The sequence below is a fragment of the Bos grunniens genome, chromosome 11, assembly GCF_055505025.1.
Source record: "Bos grunniens cultivar Pamir isolate PY7600 chromosome 11, Bosgru_T2T1.0, whole genome shotgun sequence".
Taxonomy (NCBI): Eukaryota; Metazoa; Chordata; class Mammalia; order Artiodactyla; family Bovidae; genus Bos; species Bos grunniens.
The window spans coordinates 84,525,445-84,549,821 of NC_141175.1; the positions used below are offsets into that span (position 1 = coordinate 84,525,445).

Below are 24,377 nucleotides of genomic sequence, written 5' to 3' on the forward strand. Positions count from 1 at the left end.
CTAGATTCAGAAATTTATAGCCCTCAGCTCCAGGTACTTCTTCCTCTCCTCCCCTGAATTTGCACCACTTATTACACTAGTTGCATAATTCATAATTTATTTTTGCTTATTATATGCCTTCCCCAGGTAGATTATAAGTTTTCATTTTTTTGCTCTATTCCTAGGGCCTAGAGGATTCACTGGAACACAGTTTGTTGAGTGAATGATTGATAACCAGAGTAGCTTCCAAGAGGAAGCCTAAATTACAGGCTTCAGTACATCTCCTTTACTAAGCCAGGCAACCTAACAACTGGGGAGCAGAGCTGTGCCTGTTAACCAGTCCTCCCCAGGATAGAAGTCTGTCCTTTCTGCATCTTAGCTCTCAGACAAATGAGCTGGAGACGCAGCAACGCTGGATGAATTCAGCTTGGAGAACAATAAGAACTTAGCCCAGCAACCTCATCTTAACTTTAAACACAGTTTACTCTATTGGTAACACTACTAAAATATTGGTAACCTACAGTTTATACTACCTTTATACCTTCAGTTTGGCTTTACCTGCAATAAAAATTTATTGAATTGTTGACTTCCAATGTAGAGAACAATATCTGCCATTGTTGAGATATAAAAATTCAATGACTTACCAAATAATAATAGCCTAATTATACTAGCAAAGATAGGGTTTTTTACTTTATACTAGATATTATTCTAAGCATTTTTTTTATATTTTTATTTGATCCTCATAAAAACTCTAACTGGTATGAACTCTAATTATTTTACTCATGGAGCAACTGAGAAACACAGAGGTAATATTTGCTCAAGATCAGTTAGTTAGTGAGATTACATGACTGGAATTAAAATCCAAGCAGTCTGACTAGAAAGTCCAGACTCAAACAGTTCACTATTCCATAGAAGAAAAGAGTGACCAAGTTGTGATTTAAATCCAGTTCTTTCAACCAAGTTTTACTTCCTTCTCATCTCAGGTACTTGAAATCTCTCTTATAGTAGAGAAAGATAAAGTTGTCTAATTTATATAATTATGTTAAAAGAAAAATAGGGGTGCCTGAGATATATGAAGGAGTCAGGAAAAGCTAAAAGGTTTAAAGAGAGAAACCTGGTCATAAAAAGAGAAAGAGAAATAAGGGAAGAAAATGAAAGAGAAAATAAGCATTTGATTTATTTCTTTGACCTCAACCTCATCACAAAAATTGCATCACAGTTTCCCAAGAAGTTTGCTTCTTGGAGAAAGTATCAAAGTAATATGATGAATGATAAAACACCATCCAAATGAGATCTATTATTTTATATGAATAAATAAAATGTTTATTTGTTCTGCTATAATGTTTTGACTTAATTCTTTAATTTGAAGAATGCCTCCAAAGTTAAAATAAATGAGGATATTTTCAGAATGTATCATTAGGTGCTTTGATTTTTCTGAGAAATAGAATATTTTCAACAAAAACTTTGACACGCATTAAAAGTTAACGCCAATTCTAAACGGAATAAAGATAAATCATCTCAATTTAATCAAGGAAAGGGACATTGGTGAAAGAGTAACAATATGGAATTTTTAAATAAGTGAAATAATACATAAATGTGGAAAATTAACTTTCTTCTCCAACAGCCATGTGGCTTATATTTTAGTCACAGTGCATTAAGATTAAAGGCCCCCATGATTAGTGTTCATTTTGCTCATGTGTGTTATTTGCTCAGGCATGCCCGACTTTTTGTGACCGTGGACTGTAGCCTGCCGGGCTCCTCTGTCCATGGAATTCTCCAGGCAAGAATACTGGAGTGGGTTGCATTCCCTTCCCCCAATAGTTCAGTTGCTAAAAAATCTGCCTGCAATGCAGGAGACCCCGATTCGATTCCTGGGTCAGGAAGATCCTCTGGAGAAGGGATAGACTACCCGCTCCAGTATTCTTAGCCTTTCCTTGTGGATCAGCTGGTAAAGAATCTGCCTGCAATGCAGGAGATCTGGGTTCAATCCTTGGAAGATCCCCTGGAGAAGGGAAAGGCTGCCCATTCCAGTATTCTGGCCTGGAGAATTCCATGGACTGTATAGTCCATGGGGTCACAAAGAGTCAGACATGACTGAGCAAGTCTCACTTTTCAGGGGATATTTCCAACCCATGGATCAAAACTGGGTCTCCTATATTGCCTGCAGATTCTTTACTGTCTGAACTACCAGAGAAGCCCATTAAATTAACTTGTCTTCTGTCACTGGTCTATGCAATTTTCAAGAGCAGCAAGCATACTCTATTCACCTTTATGCACTTTTAGTTAAAAGAGAAATACATTAGGAGAGATAAATCAGACCTCAGAAAAGGAAACTATTGTTATGTCTATAGCCATCAGAGGTAACCAGAGAAGAGATGCAAAATGCCAGAAATACGACTACACATTTGTTCTGGAAAGATCTTCAGTGAATTTAATTAGATAGACTACCATTTATGTAAAAGCTTGACTGTTACCTAAAGACAACAGTATCAAAACTTCATTAGTTGATAATTTTTCTGCTTCTAAAATGCCCAAAGCTACTAAAAATAATAAAATAAATAAAAACAAGAAAATCACGTAATGGGTTTTCATTCCATCATGACGCCTTTCTGCCCTTTAGAAAATTAAAGTTGATGGTGAATAACAATGTATAAGCAAAAAATTTTAAATGTAACACAGAATCACACACACACATATGTACCCAACACTCCCACTGAGCTTTGTATCTGGACAAACCTGAATCAACTGATCTTGGTACTCGTGAGATTATAATATAAGATGAAAATAAAATACACTTTTCAGCTATATTCATGAATTCCTGATGACAGAACTACCCATGTAATCAAGATGCCTGATGGAGTGCTAAATAAATGAAGGCATTAATTAATACGTGACTTATTTCTTGTAGATTCTTCAGTGCTTTTGCTCTATTTTGATTCAGGTGTAACCACACTGAATCTTCCTCTTCGGTGTACCCTAGCTAAGGAAAGAGTGCCTACACTTGAAAATTTTGAAAAAGACTTTCAAGGTTACTAGGAGCATGGCACCCCACTCTAGCACTCATGCCTGGAAAATCCCATGGACGGAGGAGCCTGGTAGGCTGCATGGGTCACTAAGGGTCGGACACGACTGAGCGATTTCACTTTCACTTTTCACTTCCCTGCTTTGGAGAAGGAAATGGCAACCCACTCCAGTGTTCTTGCCTGGAGAATCTCAGGGACAGGGGAGCCTGGTGGGCTGCCATCTATGGGGTCGCACAGAGTCAGACACGACTGAAGCGACTTAGCAGCAGTAGCAGTAGCAGCAGTGTGTGATAGGTCACAGTTCTTTGGATTTGTAGGAGGTCTCAGTTCAGTTCAGTTCAGTTTAGTCACTCAGTCGTGTCTGACTCTTTGTGACCCCAGGGACTGCAGCACCCCAGGCCTCCCTGTCCATCACCAACTCCCAGAGTTGACCCAAACTCATTTCCATTGAGTCGGTAATGCCATCCAACCATCTCATCCTCTGTCAACCTCTTCTCCGCCTGCCCTCAATCTTTCCCAGCATCAGGGTTTTTTTCAAATGAGCTCTTCGTATCAGGTGGCCAAAGTATTGGAGTTTCAGCTTCAACATCAGTCTTTCGACTGACACCCAGGACTGATCTCCTTTAGGATGGACTGGTTGGATCTCCTTGCAGTCCAAGGGACTCTCAAGAGTCTTCTCCAACACCACAGTTCAAAGCATCAACTCTTCAGCGCTCAGCTTTCTTCATAGTCCAACTCTCACATCCATAACATGACTACTGGAAAAACCATAGCCTTGACTAAATGGACCTTTGTTGGCAAAGTAATGTCTCTGCTTTTTAATAGGCTGTCTAGGTTGGTCATAACTTTTCCAAGGAGTAAGCATGTTTTAATTTCATGGCTGCAGTGATTTTAGAGCCCCCCAAAATAAAGTCAGGCACTATTTCCACTGTTTCCCCATCTATTTGCCATGAAGTGATGGGACTGGATGCCATGATCTTAGTTTTCTGAATGTTGAGCTTTAAGCCAACTTTTTCACTCTCCTCTTTCACTTTCATCAAGAGGCTCTTTAGTTCTTCTTCACTTTCTGCCATAAGGGTGGTGTCAACTGCATATCTGAGGTTATTGGTATTTCTCCCAGCAATCTTGCTTCCAGCTTGTGCTTCATCCAGCCCAGCATTTCTCATGATGTACTCTGCATAGAAGTTAAATAAGCAGGGGGACAATATACAGCCTTGATGTACTCCTTTCCTATTTGGAACCAGTCTGTTGTTCCATGTCCAGTTCTAACTGTTGCTTCCTGACCTGCATACAGATTTCTCAAGAGGCAGGTCAGGTGGTCTTCATCTCTTGAAGAATTTTCCATAGTCAAAGGCTTTGTGATCCACATAGTCAAAGGCTTTGGCATAGTCAATAGCTGTTTTTCTGGAACTCTCTTGCTTTTTTGATGATCCAGCGGATTTTGGCAATTTGATCTCTGGTTCCTCTGCCTTTTCTAAAACCAGCTTGAACATCTGCAAGCTCATGGTTCACGGACTGCTGAAGCCTGGTTTGGAGAATTTGAGCATTCGTTTGCTAGCATGTGAGATGAGTGCAACTGTGCAGCTGGAGGTCTGCTGCAGGTAATGTAGACTGCACTGCATATACGAGGCACCATCTTAGTGATTTTTAAGTTGCTCATCCTCCATAGTCAATGGTTATAAGACAGAAGTCTTTAGAGAAGTTTGCCAATTTCTCTCATTTTTTGTACCAACTAAAATTACTTTGCAAAATGTCTTTGTTCCACACAAATTGTACTTCATATGTCTAAATTTCCTTCCTAAGTACTATTCTGTCAACACAGTCTGTCTTTCTAAATTTTTATCACAGATTGGTATTGGGCTAGTACAGGACATACTGGGGATAAACCAGAATGTCAGCATGCATCCCTATAAAATGTTTCCCATAGAGCCTCACATAATCCTGTGACTCTAACAGTATCTTAACCGTGGAAAACAAAGAATAAATGAATGCTATTTTTGTAACATATAATTATGCTATTTTAAATGAGCCATGTTTCTACATCTATCTGAGTGTGAATCAGATATAATTAATTTTAAAGAGTCAAATATACATGAAATAACCTTTGTTTACACAAATTGAGTTCAAAAATTAGTTGACTAACAGAAGCCTCACTTTATCTCATATGCCTGATTATTTATTAGATATCTTAATTTTTCTTTAAGGATACATTCTCTAAACTTGGTAGGACAAATTTTTGGTACTAAATAAAAATATTTTCTCCTTTTAACTTCTTTCTTCTTTCCCCATATATCTGTCTGTGATCTTTAGCCTTCACACATCCTATTTAAAAAGTTTTGGGTTATACTGGAGGAAAGAGAAAGAAAAATATCAGGTATGTGGTAAATTAGTGTTTACTTTGCTTTATTTTAATTATAATTTCTATGAAACTCAGAGACACTCTCTCAGAGTATGATACCTGCATCAAAGAAAAAACTATGGAAAGGTTAATAAATAGCACAGACACGAAGAATGATAAGGATATGTGGAACACATCCTAAACATGTTAGGAACATGCTGCTAAGTCGCTTCAGTCGTGTCCAACTCTGTGCAACCCCATAGATGGCAGCCCACCAGGCTCCGCCGTCCCTGGGATTCTCCAGGCAAGAACACTGGAGTGGGTTGCCATTTCCTTCTCCAACGCATGAAAGTGAAAAGTGAAAGTGAAGTCTCTCAGTCGTGTCCAACCCTCAGCGACTCCATGGACTGCAGCCTTCCAGGCTCCTCTGTCCATGGGATTTTCCAGGCAAGAGCACTGGAGTGGGGTGCCATTGCCTTCTCCTGTTAGGAACATGGAACATCCTAAATACCTATTGAAAACGTTGAAGTACTTTCTTATTGAATAAAATTCACTGTACATAGATCTGTCACAGAGACATTTATTTTAAGCTAAAAAGTTCTTTGTTTGTAAAAGTAGTACATGCTGGGCTCAATTGCAATTTTCTTTAAATATCTGCAGTTGTTTTGTATATACTGTCAGAATACAAGATTAATTATTTCTAAAAGGAATGAAACTTATGGAAAAGGAATGAAATTAACTTAGCACTCCCTTTTATTTAACAGAGCCATGGCACAGAAAAAAAGAATAAGCAAGACAGATGGATGGCCAGGGCCAAAAATGGGAGGAGAAAGGATGGGACCAGATCCTAGTGAGGTACAAATCTGTTCAGAGGGTTGATGGAAATAGAGACTGGTGGAGAGCTAAGTGGCAGAGGAGTTCTTAACAGATTCAGAAAGAGAGTTGGAAGTTGGAAAAGAGTAGAAGCAAATGTGATCACATGGAAAAATGAACAGGTTCTTAAATCTGGTAAATGGAATCATCTTTTGGACATTAAACTATTCCTATAAGGATAGGTGTGTGCCTTGCACATTTCCCTGCAGGCTATTTTGAATGTGCCTTGAATTCATATTTCACAGTTGCAGAACAGATTGCCACAAACTTAGAGGCAGAAAACAAAACCCATTTATTCACTCACAAATCTGTGGGTCAGAAGTCTGGGTGGGCTCAATGGGTTGCATGCTTAGAGCCTCACAATGCTGAAATCAAAGTTTTGGCCAAACTGGGCTCTTTTGTGGAAGCTGTGGGGAAGCATCCACTTCCAGGCTCATTTAGATTCTTGGAAAAATCCAGCTCCTGTGGGTGTAGATCTGAAGTTCCTTTATCCTTGCTGGCTGTCAGCTAGGGGCCATTCTTGATTTCTGGATGCTACCTGCATTCCTTCTCACTTGGACTCCTCTAGCTGTCAATCAGCAATGGCCCATGAAGTCCTTTTCAAGCCTGAAATCTCTCTGACTTCTTCTGTCGCCAGCCACAGAAAAAAAAATTTTTTTAAAGAGGCTCACCTTATTAGGCCTGGCCTCCCTAGATTACCTCCTTGTCTTAAGAAAATAAGATCAGCTGATTAGTAACGTTAATTACATCTGTAAATCTCTTTTGCCGTGTCCCATCATATCACAGTGGAGAAGGCAATGGCACCCCACTCCAATACTCTTGCCTGGGAAATCCCATGGATGGAGGAGCCTGGTAGGCTGCAGTCCATGGGGTTGCTAAGAGTCAGACACAACTGAGCGACTTCACTTTCACTTTTCACTTTCATTCACTGGAGAAGGAAATGGCAACCCACTCCAGTGTTCTTGCCTGGAGAATCCCAGGGATGGGGGAGCCTGGTGGGCTGCCATCTATGGGATCGCACAGGGTCGGACACAACTGATGTGACTTAGCAGCTTAGCAGCAGCAGCATCATATTACAGATGAGGGAATTATATGATGGCAAGTGCTATCAAGGTCATTCTCAGATATCTGATTGTCACATTTCTGGAATTTGGATGACTGGGTACTGTCAGACATTTATGCTTAATGCCACAAAAGCACACGTTTTAAAAGTCCACTCAAAACTGATAATTCACATCATCAAGTAAAGCTAAATCAAAGACTCTTCCTCAAAAGTTTTTAAATGTAAAGTTATAGTTACTATGAACTAGAAGTTAACAAAAAAAAATAAATTTCCATACTATAATCTTTGGAAAATGGTCATTAGGGGGAAATAAGGGCAGAAGATTCCAGAGTTTGCTACTCTTTCCCCATATCTGTTCTCAAAAAGAATACATAGAGGAGGTGAGGATAAGTGCACATATATTTAAAAACGTCATTAATAATTCTCCAGTTTGTTAATGGAAGGGTAAGTAGAAAGCTAGGAGAAACTATGCAGACAATTCCTTTATTGAAGAAGCAGTCTTGGATCAACTTAGTAACTTAGAGTAAAAAAATTGCCATGGCTTACCACTGGCTTTTTCCAGAGTGAGAAGCAAAGTAGAGGGAGGAAAACTATTAATCTTAATTGCCTAGAAATAATAATCCCCAATGATTTTTTAAAAAGATTTAGCAAAAAGAAAGGAGGGGAGTATCTGATGAATAGATCACATCCTCTGAAGTGAGTAGAGAACTACGAGCATAGCCACACCAAGGGAAATCCTCCACTACAGAAGAACACTGTCACGGCCAAACCCATGAGCTTACCTATCATTTCACTCACCTAACTCGGAAGAGCTGCTGGGTTGGGGCAGGTAGAACAGGGACATTCAACATCTGAAGCTGATTATCTGTCTGGAGAAAGTTCCAAGCATTCCACACTGAATTGGAAAGAACTACAGAGGTCTTGGGGATACCCATACAAACACAACAAATAGGTCTACTGAAACGAGCACAAGGTTTTAAAAGAATTTCAGAAGGAAAAGCAAAGACCAAGCTCACTAACCAAAACTGCTCAGCACCCTAGCCAAGGTATCCAATTTCTCTTTGTACCCTCAGCAATGGAATTGCATGCAGACCACAGTCCAAACTGAAGCTCCAAAAAAAAAAAAAAAAAATTCTAAAATAATGAGAAGGGAGCCAAGCAAGGAGAGGAGAGTTGATTTTTTTAGAAAGAAATCCAAGGTCTTGGAGCAGTTTTCATGTTAATCACCAGTAAGATAAAGGGTACAACAGTGCAAGTATGCAAAATAAGGTTTTCTAAATACAGCATACCTGCCCTGCTCCCAACTCAGGTCTGAATATATTTATACACAGAGTTGGCATCCCCCCACCATACCCCCTTGCTTGTCATGCGATTCTGGGACATGAGCAAATGCAACTGATTGCAGTCTTGAAGCTACTGTCAGAGGCAAGGAACAGAGATCATTCCATATGATTTCCTTGTATTATCTGTGCAGAATGTCCAGCAAGTACTTTATCTTATATCCTTCTTACTACATGCTTGTTTTCCAACTGTTACCTAAAGGCAAGTTCATGTGCATGACACATAGTGAGATCAAACAGTATCAAAATATCGGAATTTGGAACAAAGAAAGGTTTATTAAGGGCCATGCAAGGAGATGGGTGGCTCATGCCTAAAAAAACTCCGAACTCCCTGAAAGCTTTCAGCAAAGCCCTTTTATAGAAAAGGTAACAGAGGGGCATGGTTAGTTGTTGCAAACTTCTTGGTGTCAGATCCTTTATTCTTGAGGTCAGATCATGGTCAGATCACCATCTTCCTGTAAATCTCTATCAAATGAATGTTATTCTCTATCCTGATAAGAAAGGGCCAGGTCCCAAAGCACAACTAATACCCTCTGAGGTCCATATCCTGGCTGAGATGAGGCAGATCACAGCTGGTGGTGCCCTCAGGGCCAGGATCCCAGATCCTGTCCAGGTGTCATCACTGAGGGAGCAAGGTGCCCAACCTAATTGGTCCTTAGACTCCTCAGGCCACCCATATGGAAGAGGGCAGTTCCCGCAGACTGTGACCCAGGCAGACTGCCACTGCTATTAGGCTGCAGAGACTGAGATGGGGAGAGGTTCACCAGGGCCTCAAGGTCTGGGCCAAGCCAGTGGTGGCCTTGATGAGGGCTCTGGAGCCCTGCAGGATGCAGCACCCAGCCTATTACTTAGGCCCCCCAGTTCACTTGGCCTCAGACCAGCAAGTGAGTTTGGGGGCCCCAGAGAGAAGGCCCGGTTCCATCCACCTCTTACCTCTCTGTCTGCCTGATGACCACCCACTACCACTCCACTGACCATTGACTGAATGGGCCCCCCTAAGGATCACTCACTGACAGTTGGTCCCTTGGTGGAGGGGCCCACTGCTGTGCTGAGTTGGACCACTAATAGTCTTGTGTAACTGCTACCGGGTGATGAGGCGAGGGATAATGGCGTACAGCAATGGCCACATGCTAAGGACTGCTTAGGGTCACACTCTATTACAAAATTACGATTACAATCTGTTGAATTAATAATTTTGTCTAAACCTTTAAGTCTACAAATATTCATTCTAAAGCACCCACCATTAACTTAGATTAAAATCAGCAGGAGGGAAAGATAATGAGAGAGACCAGAGATGGGGACACAAGATTTTTAAGATTTTAGTTTAAAACAATATATAGAACTCTATAACATGTTTTTCTGAATGGCACATGAAATACTTTCAAATGTTTATTCTATATCAGGCTTTCAAGAAAATCCCAAACTCATAGAAGAGTATTTCTTTAGTTACACACGCTTTGAAGAAATTTCTTTTCCTCTCTGACTTAATAGAAGAGAGACTCAAGTTATATTTCCATTTCTTGATTGTTTTCATGGGCATTTACTTTAAAAATGTTCTTTAAACTGCACATTGGACTGTAATACAATCAATTGTCTGTATGAGCTACTTTGCACAATTCACAAATTCAAAGGAATATAAAAAAAAATAAACACAAAAATGTCACATTTAGTCACTCCAGATTAAAAACACATTTATGGAACAACCTGGGGAGAAGAAAGACTTTTAAATCAGTCTCTTTCAGACACTATAAGAAATAAATGAAGGAGTGACATTCACCCTAAAGCCAAAGAAGGTATGGTACAAATGCAAGAAAAGGTGAATACGACCAATCAGCAATGTATAAGATCCAATTAGAAACTGTGTATATAAAATATAAAAATTGAAATAAAACACTTCTAAATTCAATAATAGATCGAGCTCAACTGAAGAGAGAATTAGGAGGAAGTTCTGAGGAAGTCAGAATCTTACACAAAAAGACAGAAAGAACTTGAAACAGTATGTAAGAAACTGGAAAAGAATTGGGATACAATATTGGGGCTTTTGGAAAAGCAGAAAAGTGGGCATATGTTGAATAAGTCTTTAAAGACAAAATGGTCATAGTCTAAAGTTTAGTTAGGACATAAAATAACAAACAGTCTTTAGATTTTAATAATGGACTAAAAATAATATGAAATTCAGAAAACTCTAATGTCAAAAAAAATGTTTTACTTCTGGTAATGATTTTAAACATGTTATATATAATTCTAAGGTAGCAGAAAGAGCCAATATAGTAAAACAAAATAAATTTGATGACCTGATGTGAATCTAAAGTACTGAAATGTAGTCTGTACATGGCTGTCTATGATTAGCTTCCAGGTCTAAACATGGTTTTAAAGAAAAATTATGCTTCCAAGTTTATCTCTGTGACTTCGTACCTACCAAAAAATTACCAAGGATGACTCACAGCTGTATTGAATAAATGGATTCAAGATGAAAATACACTCATTTCAATGAAAATGATGATGATAGATGACTTGCTTTCTTCCCAGTTCCTAGGGAATGATTGACTTTGTCAACAAAAATTAAATATAATAAATAAATCACTGTAAAATCTAAAAGATCATGCTATTTATTCCCTACATGGGTAAACAATGCAAACTATAAACATGACACAGTTAACATTAAGACATTAACATCAGTAGGTTTCCCTGATACAAAAACATACAAGTCATCAGGAAAAAAAAAAAGATTACGACACTTACCATTGTACAGGAAACATATTGGACATAAGGTGCCAACAAATTGCCATCGTTTTTTGTATTTACATAGATCTGAATATTCTGGTGACTTTGCAATTTTTGTTTGCAAAAGAAACTATTACGAATGATGCTAAGAGAAAATTAACATCTCAGGAGTAACCAAACTGGTAATCATCTTAAACCATTTTCCTTCTAATTTTCCTAGCTTCCATTACTGGAAATTTTTTACAGAAAACTCAACAAACATCTCACATTTGGAAATACATTTTATATTTTAAAAAGGGAATACTTTGGCAAGCTAGATAATCTTGAAGCAAACACCAGTATTTTAAAATGTGTTCTCAGGAAACCTAAAAGGTTTATTTTTGGCAAAACGAGTCAACATGCTGTCAGTCATCTCCTCCAAGATGCAATTATAGTCAGAACTAAATAATTTTGAGCTTCCGGCAACAAATATATTCAAAAAGGTTTCCATAGACCTACAAGAAAATTCACCTCATCTAAAAGAACCAGAAAAAAAACTTACTTAAGCTATTTTTCTAGCAGCTAGATCATGATGGAAAAACTTATCAGCTGGTTTTTATTATTGAAAATTACCTTCAAGAAGCAAATCATTACAATTAGTCTCCCTTTTATAAATTGCCAAGAAATTCTTTGTCACCAATTTAAAATTTTCTAAGGAGTGAGAGCAAATTGAAAAGCCACTTGCAATTTGTTGCAGCTTTTACTGTGACTATTTTACTCTCGCTCTGTGAACTTAATTGCACATCATCTACCTTACTTCCAGATGTTTTAAAAATGTGTCTATCCGCTGAATATCTCACGAAAGAAGTTATGAGATGAGTAATATTATTTCCATACTGCATTTGTGGAAACTAAAACAAGAATATAAAAATTGATTCATCAAATGCAAGTCAAAACTACAATGAGATATCACCTCACACTGGTCAGAATGGCCATCATCAAAAAGCCTACAAACAATAAATGCTGGAGAGGGTGTAGAGAAAAGGGAATCCTCTTGCACTGTTGGTGGGAATGTAAATTGATAGAGCCACTACGGAAGATGGTATGGATATTCCTTAGAAACCTAAGGGAAAAAATCACCATAGGACCCAGCAATCCCACTCCAGGCATTTACCCTGAAGAAACCAAAACTGAAAAAGACACACGTACCCCAGTGTTCAATGCAGCAGTATTTACAATAGCTAGAACATGGAAGCAACCTAGATGTCCATTGACAGATAAATGGATAAAGAAGTGTGGTACATACACAAATGGAATATTACTCAGCCACAAAAAGAAACACATTTGAGTCAGTTCTAATGAGATGGATGAACCTAGAGCCTATTATACAGAGTGAAGCAAGTCAGAAAGAGAAAGATAAATATCATATACTAATGTGTATATCATGAGAAATGCTGGACTGGAAGAAACACAAGCTGGAATCAAGATTGCTGGGAGAAATATCAATAACCTCAGATATGCAGATGACACCACCCTTATGGCAGAAAGTGAAGAGGAACTCAAAAGCCTCTTGATGAAAGTGAAAGTGGAGAGTGAAAAAGTTGGCTTAAAGCTCAACATTCAGAAAACAAAGATCATGGCATCCGGTCCCATCACTTCATGGCAAATAGATGGGGAAACAGTGGAAACAGTGTCAGACTTTATTTTCTGGGGCTCCAAAATCACTGCAAATGGTGACTGCAGCCATGAAATTAAAAAACGCTTACTCCTTGGAAGGAAAGTTATGACCAACCTAGATAGCATATTCAAAAGCAGAGACATTACTTTGCCGACAAAGGTTCGTCTAGTCAAGGCTATGGTTTTTCCTGTAGTCATGTATGGATGTGAGAGTTGGACTGTGGAGAAGGGTGAGCACCGAAGAATTGATGCTTTTGAACTGTGGTGTTGGAGAAGACTCTTGAGAGTCCCTTGGACTGCAAGGAGATCCAATCAGTCCATTCTAAAAGAGATCAGCCCTGGGATTTCTGTGGAAGGAATGATGCTAAAGCTGAAATTCCAGTACTTTGGCCACCTCATGCAAAGAGTTGACTCACTGGAAAAGACTCTGATGCTGGGAGGGATTGGGGGCAGGAGGAGAAGGGGACGACAGAGGATGAGATGGCTGGATGGCATCACTGACTCGATGGACGTGAGTCTGAGTGAACTCCGGGAGTTGGTGATGGACAGGGAGGCCTGGCGTGCTGTGATTCATGGGGTCGCAAAGAGTCAGACACGACTGAGCGACTGAACTGAACTGAACTGAACTGAATGTATATATGTGAAATCTAGAGAGATGGTACGGATGAATTTGTTTGCAAGGCAGCAATGGAGAAACAGACATAGAGAACAGACTTATGGACATGGAGAGAGGAGAGAGAGGGTGAGATTTATGGAGAGAGTAACATGGAAACTTACATTACCAAATGTAAAATAAATAGCCAATTGGAATTTTCTGTATGTCTCTGGAAACTCAAATATGAGCTCTGTATCAACCTAGAGCAGTGGGATGGGGAGGGAGATTCAAGAGGGAGGGGACGTATGTATACCTATGACTGATTCATGTTGATGTTTGACAGAAAACAACAAAATTCTGTAAAGAAATTATCCTTAAATTAAAAAAAAATTTTAATTGACACATCAAATATTTAAAGATTTTGTGTTGTAAGTGGTAATCCAACCATTGTTTTCTGCTAATTCTCAAAACACAAATGTCATTGTCAAACTATAAGTAAAATGCACTAGGGAGAAATTGTTTCAATAAATGTATGAAATATTGTAATTTATGAGTATAGTCTTTGTACCAAGAGATATTGCTAAGATCTCTTTTCTAAATCCCGGTACATCATATGATTAAGAAGGAATAGTAGACTGTTTAAATATGAAAGTTTAAAGATTAACTTTAATTAACTGAATACTATTTTGCATTGTTTCTTGCCAAATAGAAGAAAAATTGAGGATATGTGAATCAGATGCCTTATGGATACGAATCTTGATATTCTAAAGTTATTCTTTCTCTCAATAGAGTGATTTTACTGTCCAAGTAAGTGAAAGTGTCTTTTTCCATAGGTTCCCTAGTCATTCTAAGCCTGTCTCATTAACTTACTGCCCAGGAAATTACCTTAACAACACTAAAAAAAGGAAGAAAACTGCTATTTAAAGTCAAGTTCTCATCTATTTCCAACACAGAAAATATTCTACAGTGGGCATGATGGGAAATCAAAGAAAAGCTTGTATGTTTTATTCACTGTTAAATGGTCCATCTAAATATCTAAACAGATCTATTTCATCAGGGTATTATATATTATACAATATTACCTCTTTCTCCTAAACATAATGTTTATATAAACTGAGAAACAATGTCCCACTTGTGGATATTATTGAAGAATGTTTAAGCTTAACTTCATTTATGTTTATTATTTCATAGCTCTTCATGCTTTAAATTGAGTCAGTTGATTAATCTGAAAATATTTATATTGAGCTCCTGCTCTATTTCAGTTCCTGCAGTGATTTAAAGTTGATTCTTCATGAAGCTCACCTACAAAGAATGAACTTTCTATAAAGTATTCATACTGCTACTGCTGCTGCTAAGTCACTTCAGTCGTGTCCGACTCTGTGCAGTCCCATAGACGGCAGCCCACCAGGCTCCACCGTCCCTGGGATTCTCCAGGCAAGAACACTGGAGTGGGTTGCCATTTCCTTCTCCAATGCATGAAAGTGAAAAGTGAAAGTGAAGTCACTTAGTCGTGTCCAACTCTAGCGACCCCGTGGACTGCAGCCTACTAGGCTCCTCTGTCCATGGGATTTTCTAGGCAAAAGTACTGGAGTGGGGTGCCATTGCCTTCTCTGAAAGTATTCATAACTCAACTATAATTCAAATTTTATGTTCTGCCTAAAAGTATTAACATACAATGGCAAAAACCCTTTAGTAATAAAAATAGCCACAATAGACTCAAATTTTGTGTATCTTTTTTCTTTGTTATTTAGAAATTTTTAATTTGGAGTGCTTTTAATCTAGTACATATTAAAATATAAACTAAAAGAACAGAGAAGACATTGAATATAAATGCAATCCCAGTATCACCTAAAGGCTATTTCACAGAAAAGGAAACTCGAAGGGCCAAAACACAAATGAAAAGTTTTACCTTATTAATAATTTTTAAAATGCAAATTTTAGTCAAAATAAAATGACATTTTACACCTACCAATTTTTTAAAAAATAGGAAGTTCTGATACTGCCACATGCTAACTGGTGGGAGAATGAATTAATACAGTACTTGGAAAACAATTTAGCTTCATCTCATGGAGTTATATATTTGAAAATTCAGGACTTGGAAGCCATTTCTAGATGAATATCTTAGAAAACTCTTAAGCATGTGTCTTAAGGGACCTGTAGAAAATATTGATGGCATCAACGGACATCAAATTGAAAAAAATCAAAATGACCATATACTATATTTATGTATAGATAGATATGTTTTGGGAACACTATATAATAGTGAAAATGAGTGATCTGCTAGATACATCAAATGAATGAATATAAGAAACATATCATTGGATGTAAAAAGGATATAGATTACTTATAGTATTATACCATTTATATAAATTTCAAAAGCACACAAGCTCAGCAAGAAAAGTACACAATACATAGAAAAACTAAAATGAAAAGAAAAACACAGAAGTTGCATATGATCAAATTTGTTTTAGAGAGAGACAATGTCAATATCTGGAATGTCTAAATTACTAATATTGCATTTGCAACTTTGGGGCTGAAAACCAATTTATTATTCTTTGATTTGTCCTAACTGCTTTTTATACTGTTTCCTCACAATAACTCTATATAGTAGATACAACTGTTATTTCATAACACACATGAAAAAACTGAGGCACAAAGATATGAAATAACTTTATCAAAGTCACTCTGCTCAAAATATAAAATTGGAATTTGAAGATAATCAAGAAACTGAAGATAGCCTTATAGCCATTATACTGTACTAATTCCTTGCATTAAAAAATAATGTGTGGCCAAGATGGTAGAGAAGAAAGACCTGAGCTCACCTCCTCTCATGGGCACACAAAAATTATAACTATTTACAGAGCAGCTATCTATGCAAATGACATTAAGTCTAGAAGAAAATATTTTCCCAACACTAAAGATATAAAGAAGGAATTGCAATGAGAGAGGAAGGAGAGACAGACACAATATACTCAAGATTCATAACCCCCAGGTAGGTGACCCATAAAGGGGAGAATAATCACAATTGTGAAGGTTCTCCCCAAGGAACAAGGGGTTCAAGTCCCACATCAGGATCCCCAGCCCAAGAGTCCTACATTGGGAAGACATGTCCCCAGAACATCTGGCTTTGAAGGCCAGCAGCGTTTGTGTATGGGAAAGCCAGAGGGTTATAGAAACAGAGACTCTATTCTTACAAGACATGCGTAAAATGTCACAAGTTCTGAGATCCAGTACTGAAGCAGTCATTTCAAAGGAGCCTGAGTCAGACCAACTTACTGATCTTAGAGAGCCTCCCAGAAAGGCAGGGGGCAACCTGGGGATAAAGATGCTGGTGACAGCCATTAGTGGGAGCTCATTCCACCACTAGGACTGTGGTGCTAGCAAACACTGTTTTGGAATCTTCCATCTTGCCTAATAGTGTCAGACTTACTTGCTTCCAGCAGGTTGGCACAAGCACTAGGCCCCTGAGGCCCCACAGCCAGCTGCCCTTGATCCTGACTCCACCCACCAGTGGCTCAGTACTAGCCCTTGGATCACTGAGGCCAAGACTGACGAGCAGCAACACTGGGACATGGACCTGCCCACCAGCAGGCTGGCAGGCACCACATGAGGCAGGGACTGGCAGTCAATTAGGCCAGGGGCCAGCCCTACCTACTAGTGTGCCCACAGTAGTCAACCCCGCCACAAAAGAGGGCCCACACAGCCCACAGAGGGATCACCCTACAGCATACAGCTCTGGTCACCAGAGGGAAATGTGCAGCTGGGCTCCATAGGAAGTCTCCAACATAAGGTCACTTCTCTAAGACTGGAAAACATGACTGACCTATCTAATACATGAAGATCTTTTTTTGTATAGTTCTGTGTATTCTTGCCACCTCTTCTTAATATCGTCTGCTTCTGTTAGGTCCATACCATTTCTGTCCTTAATTATACCCATCTTTGCATGAAATGTCCCCTTGGTATTTCTTGAAGAGATCTCTAGTCTTTCCCATTCTATTGTTTTCCTCTTTCTTTGCACTGATCACTGAGGAAGGATTTCTTATCTCTTCTTGCTATTCTTTGGAACTCTGCATTCAAATGGGTATATCTTCCGTTTCTCCTTTGCCTTCCCTTCTCTTCTTTTCTCAGCTATTTGTATCTTCATAACCCAGATAACCACAATGGTGTGATCACTCAACTAGAGCCAGACATCCTGGAATGTGAAGTCAAGAGGGCCTTAGAAAGCATTACTAGGAACAAAACTAGTGGAGGTGATGGAATTCCAGTGGAGCTCTTTCAAATCCTATTAAGATGATCTTGTGAAAGTGCTGCACTCAATATGCCAGCAAATTTGGAAAACTCAGCAGTGGCCAAAGGACTGGAAAAAGTCAGTTTTCATCCCAGTCCCACAGAAAGGCAATGCCAAAGAATGCTCAAACCACCACACAATTGTACTCATCTCACATGCTAGCAAAGTAATGCTCAAAATTCTCCAAGCCAGGCTTCAACAGTAAGTGAACCATGAACTTCCAGATGTTCAAGCTGGATTTTAAAAAGGCAGAGGAACCAGAGATCAAATTGCCAACATGTGTTGAATCACTGAAAAAGTATCTACTTCTGCATTATTGACTATACTAAAGCCTTTGACTGTGTGGATCACAACAAACTATGAAAAATTGTTCAAGAGATGGGAATACCAGACCACCTAACCTGCATCCTGAGAAATATGTTTGCAGATCATGAAGCAACAGTTAGAACTAAACATGGAACAACAGACTGATTCCAATTAGGGAAAGAAGTCAAGGCTGTATATTATCACCCTGCTTATTTAACTTATATGCAGAGCACATCATGTAAAATGCCACTCTGAATATAGCACAAGCTGGAATCAAGATTGCTGGGAGAAATATCAACAACCTCAGATATACAGATGACACCACCCTCACGCCAGAAAGTGAAGAAAAACTAAAGAGCCTCTTGATGAAAGGGAAAGAGGAGAGTGAGAGAGTTGGCTTAAAGCTCAACATTCAGAAAACTAAGATCATGGCATCCAGTCCCATCACTTCATGGCAAATAGGTGGGGAAATAATGGAAATAGTGACAGACTTTATTTCGGGGGGCTCCAAAATCACTGCAGATGGTGACTGCAGTCATGAAATTGAAAGACGCTTGCTCCTTGGAAGAAAAGCTATGACCAAACTAGACAGCCTATTAAAAAGCAGAGACATTACTTTGCCAGCAAAAGTCTGTCTAGTCAAAGCTATGGGTTTTCCAGTAGTCGTGTATGGATGTGAGAGTTGGACTATAAGAAAAGCTGAGGGCCAAAGAATTACTGCTTTTGAACTGTGGTGTTGGAGAAGACTCTTGAGAGTCCCTTGGACTGCAAGGAGATCCAACCAATCAATCCTAAAGGAAATCAGTCCTGAGTATTATTCATTGGAAGAACTGATGCTGAAGCTGAAACTCCAATACTCTGGCCACCTGATGTGAAGAACTGACTCATTTGAAAAGACCCTGATGCTGGGAAAGATTGAAGATGGGAGGAGAAGGGGATGACAGAAGATGAGATGGTTGGATGGTATCACCAACTCGATGGACGTGAGTTTTAGCAAGCTCCGGGAGTTGGTGATAGACAGGGAAGCCTGGAGTGCTGCAGTCCATGGGGTTGCAAAGAGTTGGACAGGACTGAGGGACTTTTTCACACTGTTCATGGGGTTCTCAAGGCAAGAATACTGAAGTGGTTTGGCATTCCCTTCTCCAGTTAACCATATTCTGTCAGACCTCTCCATGACCCATCCGTCTTGGGTGGCCCCACACGGCATGGCTTAGTTTCACTGAGTTAACGAGGCTGTGGTCCTTGTGATCAGATTGGCTAGTTTTCTGTGATTATGGTTTCAGTGTGTCTGCCCTCTGATGCCCTCTCACAACACCTATTGTCTTACTTGGGTTTCTCTTACCTTGCACATGGGGTATCTCTTCATGGCTGCCCCAGCAGAGCGCAGCCACTGCTCCTTACCTTGGACGAGGTCACCCCTCCTGACCTCGGATGTGGGGTAGCTCCTCTTGGCCACTGCCCTCCTTAGAAGGAAAGTTATGACCAACCTAGATAGCATATTACAAAGCAGAGACATTACTTTGCCAACAAAGGTCCATCTAGTCAAGGCTATGGTTTTTCCAGTGGTCATGTGGATATGAGAGTTGGACTGTGAAGAAAGCTGAGCGCCGAAGCATTGATGCTTTTTTGATCTCTGGTGTTGGAGAAGACTCTTGAGAGTCCCTTGGACAGCAGGAGATCCAACCAGTCCATCCTGAAGGAGATGAGTCCTGGGTGTTCATTGGAAGGACTGATGCTGAAGCTGAAACTCCAGTACTTTGGCCACCTCATGAGAAGAGTTGACTCATTGGAAAAGACCCTGATGCTGGAAGGGATTGGGGGCAGGAGCAGAAGGGGACAACAGAGGATGAGATGGCTGGATGGCGTCACTGACTCAATGGACATGAGTTTGGGTAAACTCCGGGAGTTGGTGATGGACAGGGAGGCCTGGCATGCTGTGATTCATGGGGTCGCAAAGAGTGGGACATGACTGAGTGACTGAACTGAACTGAACTGAACTGAACTGAGGGACTGAACTGAGCTATCTAATACATACAAATAAACACAGAGAATTAGGCAAAATGAGTAGAGAGAGGAATATTTTGCAAGTGAAAGAAGAGGACAAAAAAAAAAAAAGTAAATTGGAGATAAGCTATCTACCTGATAAAGAGTTCAAGGTAATGATCATTAAGACACAGAATGATGCTAAAGCTGAAACTCCAGTACTTTGGCCACCTCATGCGAAGAGTTGACTCATTGGAAAAGACTTTGATGCTGGGAGGGATTGAGGGCAGAAGGAGAAGGGGACGACAGAGGATGAGATGGCTTGGATGGCATCACTGACTCAATGGACGTGAGTTTGAGTGAACTCCAGGAGTTGGTGATGGACAGGGAGGCCTGGCGTGCTGCGATTCATGGGGTCACAAAGAGTAGGACATGACTGAGTGACTGAAATGAACTGAACAAAATTAGAAGATGTACTACAAAATTAGATCTTTTTTTCTATGACAAAGATCAAGGAGGTTTCATTAGCAAGTCACTGATGAATTAAGGAGAAATGAACTCTCTCAGTTGAAGCAAGTCTGACATTTAATGAATCAGAGCTCACACTTAAACAAAACTTAAATTGCAGACAGTGATGGGTAATTCTCCTTTCAATTAAGCTCACTGAATGGGTGAGCTGAATGGGGTGTGTCTGTTCAAAATAAATAGCTATAGAGAGAAGATAAAAATAGAGTTGGCTGATAAAGAGCTGATAAAGAAATGGGTCACTCCTCAAAGAATTGTATATAAAAGTTTCAGTGAAGATAATGCTTTCACATTTCAAGGACTTACAGCAGGTAAATAAATCAAACACACACATAAAATGGTAAAAATACTTCAAATAAACTCAAGTACAAGTTAACAACTCAACTAAACACTCCCTCAGGAACTCTGAAATTCTACTATTGAAGTGTTATCACTTATGTCTATAAGGTAAACAATGGTATATTATTAATTATAAAGGTTTTTCATCTTTATCACCGCCGAAATAAATGATTTTAGATCTTCTAATAGGTTAAGAACTGTTTAAAGGTATGGGAAGTAACAAAAATCAATATACTAGATAAAACATAACTATACTCTTACTCTGTGCTGGTAAATATCAAGGCACAGACATCTTATTTTTATCTTCATAAATATTCTCTGAGGTAGTCAGTATCTGCATTCTAATTTTGTAGTTGAAGAAAATATATATCAGTACAGTTAAATAACATCTACAGAGTTACACATCTTGCAAGACACACACTAGATTTCAAATAAAATCTGACACTAGCTTCTATTTCAGTATTACCTGAGCAATTACACCCCACAACCATGACTACTATCTTATATTTTATTTTTAAAACAAAGTTAATTTTGTTGTTTTTTCTTGATTATAAGGCAATATTTTATCAGTATAAAAGTATAAACAAACAGGAAATATTTTATAATGCCATAACACAAAGATAGCATTTCATATGTATTCACATTATTTTTCCTAAGGATACAAACACACATAAATAAATATTTAAAGAGAGAAAGATATGGCCTTGTGTACATGAAATAATATATTGTTTGCACTTCTTATAATTATAGTAGTTCATTTATTTTATTGCCATAAAATATTCTAATGTACAGACGTGTGTGTGTATGTGCGTGCTCAGTCACTCAGTCACGTCCAACTCTTTGCAAGCTCGTGGACTGTAGTCCGCCAGGCTCCTCTGTCTGTGGAATTTTCCAGGCAAAAATACTGCAGTGGGCTGCCATTTCCTCCTCTAGAGGATCTTCCAGACCCAGGGATCAAACCCATATCTGCTGCATCTCCTGCATTGATAGGTGGATTCTTTACACTGAGCTACCTGGGAAGCCCCTAATATTATAGACATACCACAACCTATGTATCATTTCTACCTTAGATGGATATTTGAGTCGTTTTCAGTTCGAGGTTACTGCAAATAACTACTATAAGCATTGCTTTATATGCACTTTATGCACATATCATATTGGTTCTCTAATGGGGAAAAATGAAACCCAACATATGGCACTGAACAAAATTCTAACAAATAGTTTCAAGCTACCACTGGTGTAAAAGTCAGATCACAAATTTAACTGCCGGCTCTCTGAGCTAATACTAGCTGATTTGAGCACATAGACATTTATACTAAGATGTGTATACATAATTATGTATATTCACATATATTAAATATATCACTTTATATTATACATAATTGCTAGATTATAGAATTTGTACATGATCAACTTTAGAAAATAATGCCAAACAGTTTTCCAAATTAATAGGACCAATTTACACCCTCACCCTCTCTATGAGAGTTCCCATTATGTATCAAACTGTAATTTTAGTCATCCAAGAGAGCATGCCATAGTGTTAATTTGATCTTATTTTCCATTTTACCTGATTACCATTGAGCTTGCCCTCTTTTACGAACATTTATGGCTATTTTTAATATTCCTATGCCTCTTAAAGTCAGTTACGATTTTCTGCTTAGTTGTCTATGTTTTCTGAATGATTTCAGATATATCCATGTTTTATGTGTTGAAAGTTTCTTCACCAAGATTACAACTTGCCTTTTCACTGTCTTAATGGAGTCGTTTGATGAACAATCTTAATGTACTCAAATGTATTCATGGTAATCTCCTGTTTTAGAGTTTTTGTTTTGTTTGAGATATATTTATTTCACTCATCTGAGATCATGAAAATATTTTCCTTTATTGTTTTCCAGATTTCTTTTGTTGCTTTGCTTTTTGTATTTTGATTTATGTTTTACATAAAAAACAATTTTCTGTATAACATGAAGTAGAAGCCAAATTTCATTTTTATTTTTATGGATATAAAGTATCCCAGCATGATTTATTGAAAAATATTTTCTGTTCCCAGCTCTGGAGTAGCACTCTTTTTATAAATTAAGACTCCACATATGCTTGGGTCTTTTTCTGGGATCTCTACTTTATTCCACTGCTTTACTTGTCTATCTTTACATGAATATCATGCTGTCTTATTTAGAGTAGCATTATAAAAATTCTGGATAGAACAAACCCATTCACTTTGTTCCTCTCTAAGAACATTATGAAAGTGAAAGTGAAGTTGTGTCCATGCGACCCCATGGACTATAATCTACCAGGCTCCTCCATCCATGGAATTTCCCAGACAAGAGTACTGGAATGGGTTGCCATTTCCTTCTCCGGGGGATCTTTCCGACCCAGTGATTGAACCCAGGTCTCCCACACTGCAGGCAGACACTTTACCATCTGAGCCACCTACAGCTATTCACAAAAAAAAATGTTAACACACCTAATGAAACATAATTGTGTTACAATAAACGTCTCATATTTAAACTGTTAATTTAATGTTTTTAACATGTATGCACCTTGGAAGGAAAGTTATGACCAACCTAGATAGCATATTCAAAAGCAGAGACATTACTTTGCCAACAAAGGTTCGTCTAGTCAAGGCTATGGTTTTTCCTGTGGTCATGTATGGATGTGAGAGTTGGACTGTAAAGAAGGCTGAGCAGCAAAGAATTGATGCTTTTGAACTGTGGTGTTGGAGAAGACTCTTGAGAGTCCCTTGGACTACAAGGAGATCCAACCAGTCCATTCTGAAGGAGATCAGCCCTGGGATTTCCTTGGAAGGAATGATGCTAAAGCTGAAACTCCAGTACTTTGGCCACCTCATGCAAAGAGTTGACTCATTGGAAAAGACTCTGATGCTGGGAGGGATTGGCGATTCATGGGGTCACAAAGAGTCGGACACGACTGAGCGACTGAACTGAACTGAACCCATAAAACATAATCACGAATTAAGATAATTAATATATCCATCCCACAACATAGTTTTCTTGTTTTCCTCCCATGCTATTGTTGCATGGAGTGTTCTCTAGAGAATCATTCTTAATCTCTTCACCTAAAGCAATAGCTTTTAACATTCTAGAATCTGTTTTCCACCTATTATTTTCTTCTATCCTCTTTTTGTAGTTAATGATACATCAAACTATGATTCCTAAAGTTTTCAGTTAACAATAAAAGCATTTTCCAATATCAATACACATATATTTTAATATCATTTCAAGATACACATGTATCTACCATGTGCCTGAGCTACATTTAATTTAATCATCATTTGCTTTAAGTTCTTCAGGAGATAGTAAAGGACAGAGGAGCCTGGTGGGCTGC

At 38.7% G+C, this 24,377-nt stretch overlaps 1 long non-coding RNA gene across 6 annotated transcripts in view; it reads right to left on the minus strand.

The window, feature by feature from the left end:
* LOC147363453 (uncharacterized) overlaps positions 1-24,377 on the minus strand; it is a 271,934-nt gene that overhangs the window by 110,569 nt on the left and 136,988 nt on the right. The gene's annotated exons all lie outside the window — the stretch shown is intronic.